The sequence below is a fragment of the Molossus molossus genome, unplaced genomic scaffold (genome assembly GCF_014108415.1).
Source record: "Molossus molossus isolate mMolMol1 unplaced genomic scaffold, mMolMol1.p scaffold_m16_p_11, whole genome shotgun sequence".
Taxonomy (NCBI): Eukaryota; Metazoa; Chordata; class Mammalia; order Chiroptera; family Molossidae; genus Molossus; species Molossus molossus.
In genome coordinates this window covers 32,411,899-32,433,330 of record NW_023425346.1, presented here as the reverse complement: position 1 = coordinate 32,433,330, position 21,432 = coordinate 32,411,899, and the positions used below count along the sequence as shown (strand labels likewise).

The following is a 21,432-nucleotide window of genomic DNA, read 5'->3' as shown; positions in this document are numbered from 1 at the left end:
AACCCAATGCGACAGAAGTGTTTTAAAAGCAAGGATAAATAAAGAAGTTATTTGATCTAAGGCAGCAATTTTTAACTAGTGTGCTGCAAGAATTTTTAAAGCATGCAATACCTGACTAGTCAGGAGCACGGACTCTTTTCCCTCAGACTGTCAAATGAAAAACTGACAACAGCCGACAACACAATAGCCATCCGCTGTGAATGCCCTTTCTTGAACCATAAATATATAGGACATATCATAGATTTACATCTTATTGGTCACATCGCATAATAAAGTTGCATCTGATTGGTTAATTTTTGGTACCAGAAATCCTTATATACAAGTATAAGCACCTGGTTTGTTTTTTTTTAATCACTTTGGAGAAAAAGGGGAGGGCCCTGGCCAGTCTGGCTCAGTGGTTAGAGCATCAGCCCAAGGACCAGAGAGTCCTGGGTTTGGTTCCTAAGGGCATGTACCTCGGTTGCAGTTTGTCCCCGGCCCTGGTTGAGGTCATGTGGGTGGCAACCAGTTGATGTGTCTCGTTCACATCGATGTTTCTCCCGACCCCCGCTCTATCTAAAGATAAGTGCAAAAATGTCTTTGGGTGAGGATTAAAAAATAATAGTAGGTGATTACTATTATTATTTTTTGTAAATCAATCAAATTTATATCTCTTTTTTTTTTTAGATCAGTAAAAACAATTTTTTTTGGTGTGCCACAGAATTTTAGTAATTAGTTTATGTGTGCCATGAGATGCAAAAGATTGAACATTGCTGATCTAAGCCTATGGGAGGGACGTTGGCTCTCGAGGCCCAGTAGGTGGGAGTCAGATCTGGCTAAGTCCCTGAGGGCGAGGATTCAGGGGCTCATCTCCTGGAGGCTCAGCCCCAATCCCTGTCAAACGCAGCTCTCTATCAGACTGCTCCCACTTACCTCCTCCAGTCCTCACTTATCCGAGAAATGCGCTAACCTACATCAGAGAACCACAGGGACAGAGAGAAGCCCCTCCACCCCGCCACTTCCAGACAGTTCTGCTCTGAAGGCACCCCCACGCCGGTTCTTTAAGGGAGCCGCAACGCCTGCTAAGCCGAGTCACAGCTCCCCCACATTCCTCGTCTCCCCAGCTCTGACCGAAGAGAACGCGGTGTTAGCTCTCTGGCACCACGCCAAATGCCCTGCCATCTTCCCGCAGTGTAGTCTTATCACCCACTAAATATAAAACAACCCGTCCAGTTCCTGCCACATCCACGTGGTTCCCTGGGGGAAGGTTATATACTTTTGTGAGTTAGCACACAGGCTAGTAGCAGCCCAATAAAGTGTTTCTGGAATCTAATTCCAGTAAAGGAAATAACTGCCTACTATTAAAAGACAAATATGCGTATTTGTATATACACTGTGTGTGTATGTGTGTGTATACACATATATAAATATACATATATACCCACTCCACTCCCCACCCATGTGCTTTTCCAGTCTCTAATCAGGAAGTTCTTCATGTAGTCTAACCTAAATCCTCCTTGAAGCAATATGACTTATATTTCTCCTGTTTTCACTGGAAAAAGAGGAGTTCATAAATACTGTCCATCATATATATCTTCAAATACTTACAGCCCTCTCTAATCTTCTCTTCTCTAGAATAAATACACTCTCTTCTGTAAGCCCACGGCAACCATCCAATGTTTCACTGTCCCCTTGAACTTGAAATACTACAAGTTCGAATCAGAGGTTAAAAATAGTTAAAGTGGCCCTGGCCGGTTTGGCTCAGAGGTTGGAGTGTCGGCCTGCGGTACAGAGAGACCCGGGTTCGGTTCCCGCTAAGGGCATGTACCTCGGTTGCAGTTTGTCCCCGGCCCTGGTTGGTCGTGCAGGTGGCAGCCACTCGATGTGTCCCTTCACGTCGATGTTTCTCTCTCTCTCTCTTCCTCTCTCCCTCCCGCTCTATCTGAACAAAAAATGGAAAAATGTCCTCGGGTGAGGATAAAAAAAAAAATAGTTAAAGTGCCCAAAGTTCTGCTCCTCTAATATTTAAACCTGCCCAATTATTACACCTCTTTGCTCGTTATATTTTAAACAGAGCAGAGAATGGGAAAACAATTGCTTTTTCGAGCATCTGTCACCACTGACCCTGGGTTACCTTGGCAGAGTGTGCTTACAGCATTTACCTAAGATTATTAAGTGCTCCGGTGACATTATTACAAGAGGGGGCAGGAACAGTGTCAACCTAATGAGGCGGCAGATTACATCTGATGGTCTCCATCTGAGAATCAGGGCAGGCCAGGCCGACAGCTAATCAAGTCACCAAAGGCCCTTCACCCTGGGACAACAGCAGCCTTTGTCTACACCTGAGGGGAAAACGAGCCGCCTCCTTTCTAGTGCTAATAAGTTTAGTGGAGCCGGGTTCTGTTCCATGGGAAAGGCTGGGCTCTCCCCTTCCAGGGCAAACATCCAGAACGAGGGGCCACTCTGCTGACGCCGGCACCATGTCCTCGCGCTCAGCATCACCTGCCCTTTCCCCGGTGCGTGCCACGGCACAGGAGCTCCAAGGACGCTTACTGAGCAGATGAACGAATGCGTTACTAAGATTTGCATTTGCTTCTCACCTTCCTGGTAACCAAAGCAAAAAGAGAAATATACTGGTTTACACCATTTTCCCGTGTGAACAGGAGAGAAGAGAACACTACAGAAGATACAGGACTGCTGCTAACATTGTTTTGGAGAATGTTGAGCGCATGCTTCTTTGAGTTTTTTAAAATCGTCTGCTGAAAACCCATGCAAAGACCAGCAAGAAGTCAGGGATCTTTACGGGATTTACAAGGGGGAAAGATCTATTGGTCACACGTGGATTTTCCCATCCACACCAGCTTATGGGGCAAAGATCAAGGTCAGTAGCGTCTCTGCATCCTTCACAGCTGATATGAACACACTGTGAAGCCAGTTACGTTTGCACTGGCTGCTGAGCCTGGAACAAGAGACCACACATTCCTATGGCAGCTCCTTCCCGCGGTGGTGAAATGTGGGTTAGAAACGCAGACATGGTCTCACAGCAGGTGGTCAGATCACTTGCTATTGATGTACAACTAACTCTAGGCTTAGTGTTTTCTTCACTTGGTACATAGTTAGCAATGACAAGTGCGAGTCCACATATTCAAACAGGAGTGCAGAGAGTAACAAAGGGAATATAATGTGGGTTTTAAATAAAAATAAAAAAAACTAATTTCATTGAATAATATCACATACTCTCTCAACCTAGGAGGATAATAGAAACCAGAGAAAGCAACAAGCCTTCCAAGTGCTGGAATTTAATGATACTTTAAAGAGTGAAAAGCCTTGTAACTCCAAAGTCACCAGGCTGCAATGAAACAGGTCATCTTCCCCGCTCTGAGAGGGTGCGTCACTGACGGATGTGCCAACACACCCGCAGAAAAGTCGCATCGAAATCTAAAACATGCATTCCTTTGTCCCGGCCATTCCACTTCTGGGAATCGAACATCATTGAATGACAGAATATTTCTTTATAAAGTGAAAGATGTTTTTACAAGAACTTATTGGTGGCATATATAAGTATTGTTTATGAAAGAAAAAAATGAAAACGATCTAAATGCCGATGAACAGAACATTGATTAAATTAGACATGGTGTATTTAAAGAATTATTATGATTGTTTCACTCTTGCATGCACAAATATTTATTGAGCATCTACTATGCTGAGCATTGTTCTAGGTGCTTGAGTTACATTACAAAAAGTATACAAATCCCCAGTCTTGTTGAGTTTATAGTTTAGAGGTAGCGCTTTTAAATAATTTATTAATGGGAAATCCCACAATGGCTACATATTTCTGAAATATAGACATACACATATCAATAAGACATATTTTTGTGTATACAGGTAATGCCAGACGTGCTCTTAAAGTCCCTTACATGCAAATGGAAAGCCACTGGGAGCACTTTTAAAATAAAAAAAAAAATAACACCAGCCTGAGTTTTGGAACATATTTAAGTGGATTCAATACTGGCTTTGATATAATAATTTACTTAACCTTGCTAATTCAGTTTTCTCTTTCCTGAAAGAATTACCATAAACATTCAAGGGAAAAGAAAAACATCTAACATTCTTTTCAGGGTGCTTGGAAAACAGTAGATGCTCAATAAATGTCTGTTCCCTGTCCTTTCTCCTTATACTGCCACGGGATTCAGAACCCTTAACCACCAATGAGTAAGCCTTTCTCTACTAACTGAGTACGCAACTTAAAAGAAAATAAACATCACTTAAAAACATTTAAAAATAACAATCATTGCCTGGCCGGTGTGGCTCAGTGGTTGAGCATCAACCCATACACCAAGAGGTCACCAGTTCAATTCCCGGTCAGGGCACATGCCCAGGTTGTGGGCCCAGTCTCCAGTGGGGGGCATGCAGAAGGCAGCCAATCGATGTTCTCTCTCATCAATGTCTGTCTGTCTCTCTCTCTCCCCCCCCCTTCCTCTCTCTCTAAAAGCAATAAAGAAAAAAAATTTTTCAATAATAACAATCATTATTATTATGTGGACCCAGGGATTTTTCATTGTCCTCCGTCTCTCAGCCCACATGCACAGCAAGAACCAAGCAATCTTCTTACTACAACGACTGCATCTTTGTACTTCATGGCCCTGTTCTCTCTTCACAGAAGCTGGCTGAAAAGACGCATTAATTAAGCAGATATCCATGAGCTTATTCTCTCCTGTATTCTTAAATCCACATGTGCTTCCACAAATAACTCTTTTCTCACAAAGCCTTCACAGGTCAGCAAGGGCCGATTTTTCTGCAGAATTTGGAGGCCCCACACCCTGCGAGGGCGTGCTGGAATCCGAAGCTGACTGCAGCACCTCACAATTGGTTTTCTATGAGACGTCTTCCTTTGATTCACACACTTCACTTAATGCCTCAGCCTGCTGGCACAATCAAATCTCTCAGTACAATATCTGTTAGATAGTTGCAATCACGAAAATAAAATCCAGTGGCATAAAATACGCTGTCTCGTGAACCCACTGCCACCTGAAAAGTGATGTTCTAATAGAGAATCTGCTAAGACGCTAATGAAAACTCAGCCTCTCCAGGTGCTGGAGTTGCCTCCAGCTGCCAGGCGCTAGTCCACAGTAAGAGTAACTGAGTAGGTATTGAAAGCAACCTTTCTTAAAACTCACTGCTTGATATTATGTTCTATGAGATGCTTGCAAGAACTTAACCCCAAGGGGGAAAAAAAAAATGGACCTGAAATAATGCTGTTTAACCTTATATGCATATGAGAATTGTGTATGCAATATATTTTCCTTTTTGTTTTGGTTAACAGGAAGCTCAGAACCAGAGATATATATCTTAAACTCATTCATTCATTCATTTATGTACTTAATAAATATAGATGGAGCCCCTATGACGTGTAAGGCACTATGCAAAGTGTGGGTAATGCTGAGCTCAAGGACACAGAGTCAGCTTTGCAGAAAGCCTGGGCGGATACTGCATTTACAAGGGGCCATGACTACGGCTGAGATATACACAGGATATTCGGGGCACTCAGAAGAGGAGAACCTGCAGGGGGAGGGGAAGGTGATGGGACATGGCAGGGAGAACCAAGGATCCCCCTAAAAATAATGTAAGATATCAGTTGTGGTTTTTGTTAAATTATCTCTCATTTTATTTCTCATGTTTCTGGTTCTTTCTGTAAAACTATTTCAGACTTTCATAGAAGTAGAAGGGAAAATACACATTTATTCATTCATACATATGCATATTTAAATACAACAACGAAACTCACTAAACAATATCCTTTTAACCTAAAGGAACCCTCGAAATTTACAAAATACAGCTTACAGTGGGGTATTACAAGGGACCCTGTGAAAATCACACAGAACTAGAAGTAATCTGCTTTCGAGAGTTGATTCTTGCCATGAATATTTTCCATGATTCCAAAATAACTTGGACTTAAAAATATTAAGGTATCCTCTTATTAATTTAGCACAGTCTTAACCTTGTCTGCTTCACTACTGTTTATCCCAGCGTGCCAACCCCCGAGAGCTTGATCCGGGAGCTCCGCACTGGTAGGTGGTGATTGACAGCACCAACTGCCGCCGTGGTTTCCTGGTGGATCCTGGCTCACTTCCAGGCTCGGCTCATTTAAAGCCAGTGCATTCCTTTGCCTCCCCCTTTACCCACAGGTCCCTCCGCCACATCACACACTGTGAGAGAATGGGGCTGCTGGCGTCATTTCAAGTTATATCATTGATTCGAATCTATCCCCAAGCAAACCGGCTTTTATTTCAGAAGAACACTCTCTAGTGATCTGAACTGCAGGGGCAGTAAAACAATTCTACATTTATGTAGCATTCCCATCCCCAGGGGAATAGTGTTATATGCCTACAAATACCTGAGAAGCAATAATGAGTTTGGTGGGTTGGAGTCTTTTCTGTGGCTTTCCAAAAAAAAACAGAGTTCCACACAGTAGAAATAGGATGAATTTGATGCTTAATAACAACTTCTGTAATAAAGGACATTAGATGCATAATTCTCATTTAATAGTAACTACTTCAAAAACCTATGGTGAAAACAATAATATTCAGCTTATAAATCTGCATCAGCAAGGAAGTCAGCTGTGCCTTCAGGGAAGAGCTACAGGGAGGGGCAGACCCGTCCTCTGGTTCCCTCTGCTGAGATCAGTCTCCAGCCGGCGTCTCCTTGGCCTCCTCCCGCCCTCCCTCCCTTCAGCTCTCTGTTCAGAGGTCCACTGGCCAGAAAGGCCTTCCCTGCCCTGGCGGGTGTGGCTCAGCGGTTAGAGTGTCAGCCCACAAACCAAAGGGTCACCAGTTCAATTCCCGGTCAAGGGCATGTACCTGGGTTGCAGGTTCGATCCCTGGCCCCCATCAAGGTGGTTGCCAGAGGCAACCAATCGATGAATTCCTCTCACCCCTCTCTCTCTCTCTCTCTCTCTCTCTCTCTCTCTCTCTGCCCCTCCCTACCTACCTTCCACTCTGTCTTAAAAAAAAAAAATCATTGGAAAAAATATCCTCTGGTGAGGATTAACAAACAGAAAGACCTTTCCTGATGACACTTCTTTAAAATAGGTCCCCAGCTTCCCCTAGCCCCCTTCTCTGCTTGTTTGCTTTTCTTTAGTTCTTTGGTTCTTTGATCCTTCCTTCCTTCCTTCCTTCCTTCCTTCCTTCCTTCCTTCCTTCCTTCCTTCCTTCCTTCCCTCTTTCCCTCCCTTTCTTTGTTTCTTATCACTGCAGGAACATATCTGTGCATTCATTTTCCCTCTTCCTTCGGTATAACTAGTATACGCCCTAGAGATCAGGGGCTGTGCTCTGCTCATTACTGTGTCTCCAACACCTGCACCAAGTAGGCTTTCAATAAATATTTGTTGAATGAATGATTCTTCCTATTTTACTCTTTTAGCTCACTCGCATTCCGTCTGCGCATCTCGATACTGAAACCAAGACACAGTAAAGGCAGAAAGAACATTTTGCAACCTCCTCTTCTCCCTTATTCTCACAAAGAACAGCACCCTACCCAAAACATCGAAGCTGATTGGAGCAAATGCCCCCAGAAGTTCTGCTCATCGTGCAGCGATGCCTCTAGAACTACACCATAGGCCCAGTAGCTGAATGCGATTTGACTCAGTGGTTCTGACACTCTTGAAACCTGCCTACCCTGCATGGTTCCCAAAAATGTTCCCTGAGAATGTCCCAAAGGGGGGAGAAATTAAGCAGAATGTCTGGGTATGAGACAGATCTATACTGGCTGTCTTGACTCACTTTCCAGCATCTAAAGTTAAAAGCAGGGGTAGGAGGAGGTAGTAAGACCCGTGATGACCAATGACACTACGCATTCACGAACCCATTCGACTGACCGCAGCCCCAGGTCGCCAAGGCTGCTGCTCTGCGCCCCAGAATCTCCGCTGCCAAAAACACGAACCTTCCTGAACACGAGTGTGTGAGACTCTTTAACTCTGAAGTTTAGCTAAAGAGGAAACAACCCAGGTGAGCAAAGACAGGAGAGGCCACGCGCCACATACATCACAGGCGGTCTAGAACCCAGTGGAACGAGAACCGTAAAATAAACGAACTAAGCAATAAAGCGTCTGATTCACATAACTGCTCGTGCTTGTCACAACGAGGGAACATACCCTAGGAAAAAAAAAAACTTTAAGGATGAGCAAATGAAATAAAAGCATCAGGCCACAGAAGCTAAGCAACTTTGAGCAACGCATAATTCCAGCTCTCAGAACCCAGTCTTGACGTTTGCAGCCCAAGTAATTCTACGAAACCGCCTGCCTGGGAGCAAGGAAGCAGAGCCCAGCAGGTCTTTCAACAAGGCACCGAGAGTGGGAGGCTGAATGAATGGGGCAGGCCAAGCGCAGTTAACAAAACTGCACATGTGTAAGATGGAAATACATTGTCCTCCTCTTTAGCAGGAACTCTCTTTGCTAAAGAGCTCTAAAAGAGTTTTGAGGCCTTTCAGCTTTTTGGTGTGTAGCTGCCAATGAGTTCATTTCTATCTGCAGCAGGGAGAAAAGAGGTTGCCAAGATGTGGGGTTTCACCCAGCGCCCGCTGGAGCTGCCACAGATGGGGAAATTCGAGCTGCGCCCCACCCCTTCTCTGGAGAAGAAAACTCATGGCATCATGTTCCACTGGTTATTAACCTCTGTGCCTTTTCTAACTCCCTTTCTCCTTGCCCAAATGGAAATCAAATCATGATACATGGAAGGTAAGTCCATTTCCCCATCAGCCTTTTTTTTTTCAGTGAGAGAAAGAAACATCGATGTGAGAGAAGCATTGATCGGTTGCCTCCTGCACGTGCCCCGAGCAGGACTGAACCTGCAACCTGGGTATGTTGTGCTCTGACTGAGAATCAAACCCGCCCCCTTTCGGTGTATGGGCCAATGGTCCAGCCAACCGAGCCACACCAGCCAGGGTTCCACACCAACCTTCTGAGTGTGAGTCTGTACCTGGCAGCCTGGGCTCCATCTAGATTGCTTTTCTTTGCTGTGCACAAGAAATCTGGCTCAGCCCAGGAAAAGATGAGTTTTCAAGACTGCAAAAAGATAGACTCCATGCCTCTTTGGATGTAATGAGTCAAAGCCTTGTCTGCCCTGTTTTATTTATTCTATGCAACAGAGCTGTGACCTGCCTTTGATTTCATGTCTGGAAAAGGCAGCATTAGCGTATGCAAAGGGCCCACGACGCGCAGCTTTGATCAGCCACTGACTGCAAAGCTTTGGGCACACTGCTGCCCCTCGTTGGTCTTGGTTTCCCCATGGATGAAGCACAAAGACGAGACTAAAATGAAATCTGTCTATTCCAGGAGTCTCTGGTTCTGTGGATTTTTCTGAGACGTATCTCTCCTTGAAAGAAGTTATTCTCACCATCAATTCTTTCTGGTTTCTCATTCTGATTTTAGCTCTTATTTATCCTCTTATTTACCCCTAAAGACTTTGCTGGTCAGATGCCCTTGGCCCTCTGCTGGAGAATGTTCTGGGTGCCTCTTCAAATCACACAGGAGACTGACCTGGGCCCCAGGACCTTCCAGCAACGTGGCCGCCCAGGGCCCTGACTACCCTCCCACACCGTCACCACGGACGGGGAGAAGGGGAGTGGCCCCGACTGGCCGCGCAGGCCCACGCGCGTCTCTCCCACTCTCAGCTGCCACACGAGCACGCAGGAGGCTCGCAGCCCTGGAGGAGGGAGTGCCCCACATCACCTTCTCAAATGCTTCGCTTTTTCTTCTCTCCTTTTTCTTCATCTTCCGCATACTTTCTCACTCTTCCTTTTATTTTTTTCTCCTTTCTCATCTCTTTTCCGTTGGTCCTGTCAGCACACTAAGGGGGTTATTTAGACCCACTGGTAATCCACAGGCAAGTAAAATAAAATAAGAAGCGGCTGCTTATCTTCAGTGGCCAGAACCACACGATTAGGACTGAGAGCTATGTGCATTGCATTTGTGTTGACAGCGTTAAGAAAGCTGTAACATAAAACCGTATGAGCCAAAATGAATTCGCAATCACAAATTAAGATCAATGGCTATCTTTATCTTGAAACATCCTAAGACACAGCTTTGTGTCGGAAGTTCTTTCATAAAACGTCGATATGATTAGGGGAAGGTACGAAAACCACAGTATTTAGCCAATGTGCTAGCAGCATAATCCCCGAGATTAATGAGACTCCGGATCACAGCTGTTTAATACAATTCTGCTAAGCATGAGTAGCTCGTGCGGTGAGGATTTGTAGTTCAATCAAAATATCTTCTCAGCATCCACTTGTGAACATAATACACTCCACATCCATGCGATTAGCAAGAGCGGTCTAGCCCAGGAGGGCTGCCAAAGCAGGCAGCCGTGCGGCACATCCAAACAAGTGAACATGGAAAGGTGTCATTACCACTGATGTTGTAGGCATTGGGGATAAAAGGCTTTTCAAGTAAGTAGGAGGTTTTAGGCAAGGGACAAATCTTAAAGAGGTCCTTAGGCACAACAGCCTGTCCCAGGCACCACCCAGGTCCAAGAAAGTCCCAGACTTCAGACAGTGTCCTATTCCCCGGTAGAAAAATCTGGTGGGATACAGAGGGAGTAGATGCACATTTTCAGAGGCAGGGCCAGCCATGGAGAATCACTTAATATGACCCAGCTATAACTCAGTGGGACTAGGCCTACCTTCCTCTTTCAGAGGTAGAAACATGTGGTTTTTGAACAAGCACCTTGAGCTTTCCCTCCAGGTGCACATGGAATTTTCCAGGTACCTAAGATGCATGGCCCACTTTGTCCCTTGACTGATGGCTCCATGGCTGTGTGCCTAAAGGCTCGTTATAATGTGGCTACAGAACACGAGCCAAACCACTCTGATGTCCAAATTAAAATAGTTGACCTGTCCCCTTTTTCCTCCCCTGCAAGAGCCATTTAAAGTTATTTGTTGTTTTTTTTCTTAAAACAATACAAATGCAATACACCTGGAAGTTTGCTGTTTGTGTTTTTTGTTGTTTTTTTTAATTCTCACCCAAGGATTTTTTTTTTTTTTACTTTTATTTTTTAGAAAGAGAGGATAGGGGAGAAAGAGCGAAACATCAATTGGTTGCCTCCCATACACACCTTGACTGGGGATTGAACCTGCAACCTTTCCGTGCATGGAACATACTCTACCAACTAAGCCATACCAGCCAGGGCTTGGAAATTGGTCATTTCTGTAGCAAGGGCTGGAGGACACATCAACAGAGTGGCACAAATTACGTCCTCAGCAAGAACTTCATGGGTAGCACAGAACTCCTGGCTATGTCTCGGGTAAATCCAAAGCAGAGAAAGTCAAGGCTTGTCTTAAGATGTGGAGGGAGGAGATCTCTGTTTGGAGTCCTGGCCCAAAAGGCCCCTCAAGGACACACAGGGAAGAGAGGGGTGGTGTCACCAAACTTGAGCACAAGGCCAAGGCTCCTGGACTCATCAAGTTCAGGGCCTGGGATGAAGCAGAAGCAGAAGTCTGGAGGGAAAAAAAGAAGCCAGTCTCTCTCTCTCTCTCTCTCTCTCTCTCTCTCTCACACACACACACACACACACACACATACACACACACACACACACACACACACACTAGTACTACGAAGGACTGGGTCCATGGCAAGAGAAAGAGTGAGACAGTGTTGTCCAGCCTTTCTTATTGGGTACCTCTCTGTGTGCCTCCCTTTCCTCCTTCCTAGATACCCTAGCCCCATTGGCAGGTCCTGAGCTGACATCCAGCCAACAGTCAACATTTACAGAGCTCCTACCTTGCATCAGGCATTGAGTTAGACATGAAGGATGCAGAGATGAGCTCCATAGTTCCCTGCTCTGATGATACAAGCCCCATCAAGACCTGGATCAGGACCACCATGAGTGGTGTCTATTGCATGAGCACCACCAGCTGTGGGTGCTGACCCCATGCCAGGAAAAACCTGGTGACTCTAAAAATTACTTAGCACACCCATCCCTTTCTTCAAAAGGTAACTACCACCACCCAGTAACTGAACTCGCTATCACACAATCGGAGCTGCATTGCCTTGGCTGAAAGATTATCTCCAGTTAACAGCCAGGAGGAGGAAATCCATGAAGCTTATTAGTAATTTATACCTCTGTGTGAAGGAGTTAATTGCATCCTTCCCAAAGAGGAGATTTTCATATAGAGAGTTTGAAGAGCAGTTCCCTAAAAGTAGTACAGAGTAGGAAGTACAGGCAGAGGGCACCCCTGGCATTTGTCCTAATTTCTTCAGACCACACTTCCAAGAAACATCTGGCTTGCTATATTTTGTATATTCTCAAGCTTGCAAAAATCATTCATGCTCTAAGTAATCTTACAGGCTATAACTCTTAGATTTTTTTCCTTCTCTTATTGGGGGTCTTAGAGATGGCTTTTTCGGGACCCTTCCTAAACACACAGATTTTGACTCTTGTCTTGCATGTCCCCATCAGAAAACCAGCACAGGACCTTCCTGTGTTTGAAGGACATCTCCTATATGCTGAGTTTTAGGAAGCATGCAATGGACCCCAAATCCCACATGCCCTTTGCTCTTCACCCACTCAGTATTACATTTCAATCTATCAGAAACTATTTATCATTTTTCATTAGAAAAGAGTTGAAATTCCCCATGTGAGTTCTCCCTTCCTTTCTTGTGTGAGGTTAGGGCAGGTGGCCGACATAGTTTTCATCAGATTATCTACTGGTGTACAATCGGGGGATGAGAACAGTGGGCAAGATTAAAAATCGAGCAGCCTCTCAAGAGAACATAAAAGGCAAGGTGGTATGTTCTTCATGAACACATCCTTAAGCATTGGGCCATGAACAGATACGGAACCTTCTGCAATACATCCTGTTGCTATTGTATCGATATAAATGGCTCTGTAATTGCTTACGAAGTGCTGACTTGTTTGGAAAAGTTATCTTTGAAAAGAGAAAATTTAGGAAATGTTTCCCGTACAAAGACCCTCTTACACTATTCATTGAGAGCTCTGAGTACCTTACACATTGCTTTCAATACCTCCACCGAGGTAAGGCAACAACACTGAAGACAGCTTTGATTAACCCAACTAAACCCGGCTCTACCTCCCTCTCCATCCTCGTGAGACTCTCTCCTGTAATTACGGCAGCTGCTCATCGGTGATGGGAAAGGTGTGGTACCAAGATCAGGACCAAGACAAGGAATCTGTTTTCAGAAAATATCCCTTAAGTCCATAATTTGGATCTATAACTTGAACCAAACAGCTTGCTCTAATTAAGAATGGCCTATCAGCAGATTTCAAATGCTATCTGAGGGTACATCCCTAAATGCCTACCCAGATCTCTGTCAAACCATCTGGAAAAACATAATTCGGTTCCAGAAAAGTTTATCACATGGTAGGTGTAACTACTTTAAAGAAATAAAAAGACACAAAATTGATTTTCTAGAAGCCAGTGATTGCAATATATCATATCCAAGTAGAAAGAGTCACTTGAGATTGGGTTATGTTTTCTCTTTTAAGTTAAGAAACCAGTTAAATGACATACATTAGTTGAAAATATATCTTTTAAAGGAATTAAATACCCAAATATGGGATCAAATTTTTTTCTTTAAAGAAGTCATTGGCCTATGCTGTACTGTATTTTGAAGACACACCTCTGACCAGTGACCTCCAGGTAAACAGCATAAAAGACTATAGGTAGTATTCAACATGCTCTGTGATTAGGGCACCATTACACCCCATGAGCCAAAAATAGTTCTGGGGCATCCTGGGGTAAAAGTCAAATATTCTGCTTCTAACCCACATTCTGAGGCCTTCTTGCTACCATGTAACAGCATCCTGGATAAACAGAACAAACAAGCTTTATAATGCATTTTTAGCACCAAAAATATATAAATATATTTCAAAGAAATATGTGTGTGTGTGCGCGCGTGCGCAGAGAGAGAGAGAGACAGAGAAGAAGGAAGAGGAGGTCTGGGAGGAGGAGGAAGAAACGGAGGAAGGGGAGGGGAAGGGACAGGGAGAGACTAGGAGAAAATCCAAAGGTAAGTGGCCAGCATGTACGCAGGCCAGGCTGCCCTGGACGCAGACCCTGCTCAGGCCCTGGCTCAGGTCCCTTACGTGGGAGGCAGGTGAGCCTGAGACTGTGCGATACACTGAGAACCTTGAGGGCTGCTGATGTTGTCTTAGGTCAGTCCTGCCCCAAGCTCCAGGACACAAGAATACAAATCTTCTCTGGAGGAAAGCTACCATGAAAGCCCTTAATAGTGCTATAAATTAAATGTAATCAAATATAAGCTCCCAAAAAATACCTTAAAACACAAGGGAATAAAGCAGCATAAATGAAAGTTGCCAAAACCAATAAATAACCAAATTACCCCTTCAATTATTAGCATTCTCAGATATATAATATGATATATGAAATATTAAGATATGTAATAAGATATGAAAAAAAATGAAGACACAAAAAGAAACATTAAAAAATAACCAGAAAGATTTATAAATTAGCCTAAGAGAATTTTTAGAAAAAGCAAAGTAAAATCATTGAGATTAAAAAGTCAATGGATAGGTTAAGCCACGGATTTACACAGTGGAAGATAGAATCACTCACCTGATAAGAGCTCTGAGAAAAAGTGATCAGAATGCAGCAGAGATAAAAAGACAAAAGTATAAAAAGTACATTAAGAAGCACAGAGCCGAGAATGGGAAGTGAACATAAGTCCAATGGAAATCCTAGGACAGATTTGAGACGGGAGGAGAGAAAGTTTCAAGACATAAGGGCCCAGGTTTTTCTCGAACTAACGAACAACACCAATCCAAAGACGCAGAAAGCACACTACAAACTGAGCAGAACAAATAAGAAGGATTCCACCTCTAGATACACGGACGTGATAATGCAGAATAACGAAGGCCGTGGCAACGTGGGGAGAGCAGCCACAAGAGAGATCAGCGGTTAGACGGACAACAGTGGCAAGTCAGAACCGGAGTCATCTAGTGCTGGGAGAAGCCATTAACTGGAACACCCAGCGAAGCTATTTTTAAAGAATGAGTATGAAATAAATACATTCGCTTATAAACAAAAATGGAGTTTACGATCAACAGAACTTCCGGCCGGCAGCCACCAGGCGTCATGACAAATTTATCAACACTTGTCAGGCCTTCAGGGCACTGACATGTCATGGAATTGGAGAGTATTCGCGAGGTTCGGTCCCTGTTCTTTTCCGTAACGGATTTGGCATGCCCCGTGTTTGGGTTTCCAGGGTCCCATTAAGGAACATCTTCCTACTGCAACAACTCACAGTGCTCATTTGGTCATTTATCTGTGGAGGTCTACTGGGTGTCATGTTGGGAAATCTTGGGGTTTTTTTTCCAGTTAATGTTGTAAAAACTCGCACGCAATCGCCGATTGGTGGGGAGTTCAATCTTTTCCCAAGGTTTTCGAAAAAAATCTGGTTAGAACAGGATAGGAAACTGACAAATCATTTTAGAAGTGCCCATCTGAATTACCACTGGTCCCTCATCTCTTGGGGCATAATCAATGCAACTTATGAATTCCTGTTAAAAGTTACATGAAAGAAATCATCAGTTAAGTGTCAGTTATTAACTGACAAGACTTCCAAGAAGAATGAGGTTTGGCCAAGTTCCTAACTGGCCAAATATAGGCTGGTGTCGTAAGTTCAGGGCACAGTGAATCATGGGCAAAGCTGTTTTCTTAAGCACCAAAAAAAAAAAAAAAAAAACAGAATAAAAGGTTTCAATAAAAAAAAAAAAAAAAAAAGAACTGTTAAAGGATGTAATTTAGGAAGACAGAAAATAAACCCAAAAAAATATCTGACATGCAGGAAATGGTGAGCCAAAAAGCTGGTAAATATGTAGGTAATTGTATACAGATATTTTAAGCTGTTTCTGTAAAATAATAATAAAACTAAAATATACCTTGTGGTGGCAAAAGGTCAGAACTAAATATTAGACAACAATAGCATGTAACAGAAGAGGGGGTAAAAACAGAATTTTGATATGATCCAACAATTCCACTTCTGGATATTTATCCAAAGAAAACAAAAACACTAATTTGAAAAGGTACTTGCTCTCCCATGTTATTGTACCATTATTTGTTTATAATAGACAAAAACTAAAGCAACTTAAGTGTCCATCAAGGGATAAATGGATAAAGAAAATGTGTTTATGTGTGTATATGTACATACATACATATACACACAATGGAATATTATTCAGCCATAAAAAAGAAAAAAAATCTTGCCATTTGCAACAACATAGGTGGAACTTGCAGGCATTACTCTAAATGAAATAAGTCAGATAAAGAAAGACAAATACTACATAATCTCACTTATATGTGGGATCTAAAAAAACCACCAACAAAACAAACAGAAAACCTCATAGATACAGAAAACAGATTGGTGGTTGCCGAAAGTGGGGGTTGGTGGCTGGGCAAAAGAGGTGAGGGGATCAGAAAGTACAACCTTCCAGTTATAAAACAAATAAATCACGGGGATATAATGTACAGCCTGTGGCCACAGTTAATACTATAGTATATATTTCAAAGTTGCTAAGAGAGTAAAGCTTCAAAGTTCTCATCACAAGGAAAAAAAAATGTAACTATTTGTGGTGATGGATGTTAACAAGACTTACTATGGTGATCATTTCACAATTTATACAAATATCAAATCATTATGTTGTACGCCTGAAACTAATATAATGTTACATGTCAATTATATCTCAATAAAAAACAAAAAAGAGAGAGCCAGGCTGATTAAAGTACTCCAAGGTGCTGAGTGGTTTAGAAAAGGGTTATGATGCTGATTTCTTCACTCTCGGCGGGAGAAAATGTCATCCTGGCCCTTATCTGCCTGGACTACATCACAAGTCACCATTTTCCTTGCCGTCTAAACCTGCCCATCTCCCGCTGTAACCCAGGCAAGAGGCAGGGCAGGGGGAGAGATGAGCACATTTGATTTTTCTGACAGAATGAGATGCCTGCTTGGACTCCCGGATCCCTGGAGGCAGAGTGGCTTCCCAGAGGAGGGCTCTGAGCAAAGCGGAGGCCCGGAGGAGGAGGAAATGCAGCCACACTCACAGTCGTGTCTAGAAAGTAATCTACTCCTAACTTGCAGGCCAGGCATGGCTCTGTTGGTGGAGGGCTTTGCTGGGGCTGGGCATTGTTTGACCTGAGCCAACCGGCTTGGAGAGTGGTGGTGGGTGACATCACTGCAGGGGCAGGCAGGAGAGGATGTGATTGAGTTCCTGGGCCTTGCGGGTGGGAGAGGTCTGGGGTGGGGGAGAGGTGACATGAAAGGCCTATGTGTGATTGAGGAAGCCCACTTTCCTCCTGGAATTTTTCTGTTAGAGGCCGTCTGACCTCATCAACCCACATCAACTTTCTTCTTAGGAAAACAACAATCACAGCCAAGACCTTCCTTCTTCAAAGACTTCCTTTCAACCTAGTTACTGAGTCTAGGTCTCCTTGATTATTGGGGTTGGCCACCAGGAAAATTACCCAGAGAAGCTTCCTGTGAACTTTTCCTCATCACTCTTCATAATAGCTCGGACGAGGGTTTGGTACGGGGAGAAGGAGGTGGGAAGGGAGCTGGGGAGGGGCCGCACTGTAAATGGAATCCTAGCTTGTGGAATGCAGGCTCCTTTATACATAACCCTAAAGCAAACAGTAGCGAAAGGTCAATCGGCAAAAGAGAAACTGCACACATTTCAGCACCAGCAACAAATTATTTATGAACCATCTATTATTTGGATTATCTCTCCCTCTGATGAACTCCGTCAGAAGAATTAGTCAGCGGTGGCAATAGTTGATAACTGCCTTGTTCCCACAACTTCAGAAGCGTTAGAAGTTGTTCTACTCTCAAGAATTGCTAAGGACAAGAATTGCTAAGGTGTTGCCTAGTTGAGAATACAGACTACTCCAGCATGCACACCTGTTCACAGTATCACATGATCCCTCAGTTACATAATATGTTTTATAACTCCTGCCTAAAGAACAGACCTGTGCATTTAATACTAAACACACTATGGTTTTCCCACATACATATAACTATCTTGAGTGTTGATATGAATGATCTGCTATATGCACAGAAAAGACAATACCCAATGCAAAAATTGTCACTGATCATTACAAAGTAGTTTTTCCCAGCTCCAAAGAGGACATTAATCTATTGCAAACCAAGAAGTGTTGCATTCAAAATCCATATTATTGGAGGGGCAGCACACTGACGATTTAAAAGGAACAAACATTCTTTTTTTAATCCTCACCCGAGGACATTTTTGCATTTATCTTCAGATAGAGTGGGAGAGAGAGAGGGAGGGAGAGAGAGAAACATCGACGTGAGAGAGACACATCAAGTGGTTGCCACCCACATGACCCCAACCAGGGCCAGGGACAAACTGCAACCAAGGTGCATGCCCTTAGTGGGAACCGAACCCAGGACTCTCCGGTCCGCAGTCTGATGCTCTAACCACTGAACCAAACCGGCCAGGGCAGGAAGAAACATTCTTTAATATTTTCAATCGATGAAATTAATACTTCAGAAAATTGTTGAGCAAATATTTATGAGATATCACTATCCTACTTGGTTCTGAAAGAAATAGGTGTAACTACCCTGGAATTCCATGGGAAAGAGTCCCGAAAAGCATGAATCAAACGAGCCAGTGGGATCCTGTTGGCCAATACCATGAGTATCTCCTAAATATGTGCTATGAAATCATCCAAGATTTCATGAATTCTTGGGGTAAAGGTTCATAAAATCTTTTTAGAACTAGAATAGATTTTTGAATTTCCTTTCCTTCCCCCTGCCTCCTTACATCTTCCCTTAATCAGTTCACAGAGGCAGAGATTACCAGCCTGGTGTTCTAAACTCCACACAGTAATTGCCCAACTTAAATTATATGTATACAGACCTTCTTTTAATAAAAATATTCCTTCACATCCCCCAGTGTTAACTTGATTGTTTTTAATGTGTTCCTTAGAAAACAACCAATTTAAAACCAAGTACAGTGCTCACTTCGGCAGCACATATACTAAAATTGGAACAATGGGCCCTGCACAAGGATGACATGCAAATTCATGAAGCATTCCATATTTTTATTGAAAGGATCTATCCAACAGGAAGATATAACGTTGGTAAACATATATGCACCCAATATAGGAGCACCAACATATATTAAAAATCTTTTGGAGGACTTCCAAGGAGAAATCAACAGCAATACAATCATAGTAGGGGACTTCAACACCCCGCTGACATCACTGTATAGATCTTCTAGACAAAAAATTAATAAGGAAATACAGACTCTAAATGAAACACTAGATCAAACGGATTTCATAGATATCTATAGAGAATTACACCCCAAAACTACAGAATTCACAGTCTTCTCAAGTGTACATGGGACATTCTCAAAGATAGACCACATGTAAGGACACAAACTAAGTCTCTACAAATTCAAGAAGATTGAAATCATATCAAGCATCTTCTCAGATTACAATGGCATGCAACTAGAAATCAACTTCAAGAAGAACATGCAAAGATATTTGAAAACATGGAGGCTAAATAGCATGTTATTGAACAATGAATGGGTTACCATGGAGATCAAGGAAGAAATTAAAAACTTCCTGGAAACCAATGAAAATGAACACACAACACAAAATCTATGGGATGCAGCAAAAGCAGTTATGAGAGGGAAGTTCATAGCACTACAGGCCTACCTCAAGAAGCAAGAAAAATTTCTAATAGACTATCTAACCTCACAACTTCAAGAACTAGAGAACAAACAAAAACACAAATCCCAGAGCAAGTAGAAGGAAGGAAATAGTAAAGATCAGAGCATAAATAAATGACATGGAGACCAAAAAAACAATTCAAAGGATCAATGAAACAAAGAGCTGGTTCTTTGAAAAGATAAACAAGATTGATGGACCCTTAGCTAGATGCACCGAGAAACAAAGAGAGAGAACCCAAATACACAAAATCAGAAACAAAAGAAATAATAACTGACACCACAGAAATACAACAAATAGTTAACAAATATTATGACAAATTATATGGCAACAAATTTGACAATCTAAGCGAAATGGACCACTTTCTAGAAACACATAGTCTCCCAAAACTGAACCAGAAAGAGATAGAAAACTTGAACAGACCAATAAGAACAGGAGAAATTGAAGATGTAATCAAGACTCTCCCAGCAAACAAAAGCCCAGACACGGATGGCTTCACGGGGGAATTTTACTGAACATTCAAAGAAGAACTAATACCCATTCTCCTCAAATGATTTCAAAAAATTCAAGAAAAAGGAAGACTTCCAAATTCGTTTTATGAGGCCAGCATAATTCTAATTCCAAAACCAGAAAAAGACACTACAAAGAAAGAAAACTACAGACCAATATCCCTGATGAACATGGACACCAAAATCCTAACAAAATATTAGCAAATCGGATCCAGCAATACATCAAAAAAATTATTCACCATGACCAAGTGGGATTCATCCCAGGGATGCAAGGCTGGTACAATATTCGCAAATCAATAAATGTGATATACCACATAAACAAAATGAAAGATAAAAATCGTATGATCATATCAATAGACGCTGAAAAAGCATTCGACAAAATCCAGCACCTATTTCTGATAAAAATGCTCAGCAATCTGGGAATAGAGGAATCATATCTCAACATAATAAAGGCCATATATGAAAGAGCTACAGCCAACATCATACTCAATGGGCAAAAATTAAAAGCATTTCCCTTAAGAACAGCAACAAGGCAAGGATGCCCACTTTTACCACTCTTATTTAACATAGTACTGGAAATCTTAGCCACAGCAATCAGACAGGAGAAAAAAATAAAAGGGATCCAAATTTAAAAGGAGGAAGTGAAACCGTCATTATTTGCAGATGACATGATACTATACGTAGAAAACCCCAAAGCCTCTATCAAAAATTTACTAGAGTTAATAAATGAATTTGGCAAAGTAGCAGGATACAAAATTAACGTCAAAAAATTGATGGCATTCTTATACAATGATAAACTCACAGAAAGAGAAACTAAAAAAACAATCCCATTTACCATTGCGGCAAAAAAATTAAGATACCTAGGAATAAACTTAACCAAAGAAATAAAGGATGTATTTGCAGAAAACTACAGGTCATTGAAAAAAGAAATAGAGGAAGATATAAAAAAGTGGAAGCACATACCTTGTTCATGGATCGGGAGAATCAACATCATTCAAATGTCCATACTACCCAAAGCAATCTATAGATTCAATGCAATCCCCATCAAAATACCAATGACATACTTCACAGAACTAGAACAAATACTTCAAAAGTTTATATGGAACAAAAAAGACCTCGAATAGCCACAGCAATCTTGAAAAAGAAGAACAAAGTTGGAGGGATCACATTACCAGATTTCAGGTAATACTACAAAGCCACTGTAATCAAAACAGCTTGGTACTGG

The 21,432-nt window shown here is 42.5% G+C and overlaps 1 pseudogene; it reads left to right on the top strand.

Annotated features, from left to right (window-relative positions):
* Positions 1-18,980: 18,980 nt before the first annotated feature.
* On the top strand, positions 18,981-19,070 carry LOC118625902 (annotated as a pseudogene).
* The last annotated feature ends 2,362 nt before the right edge of the window (positions 19,071-21,432 follow it).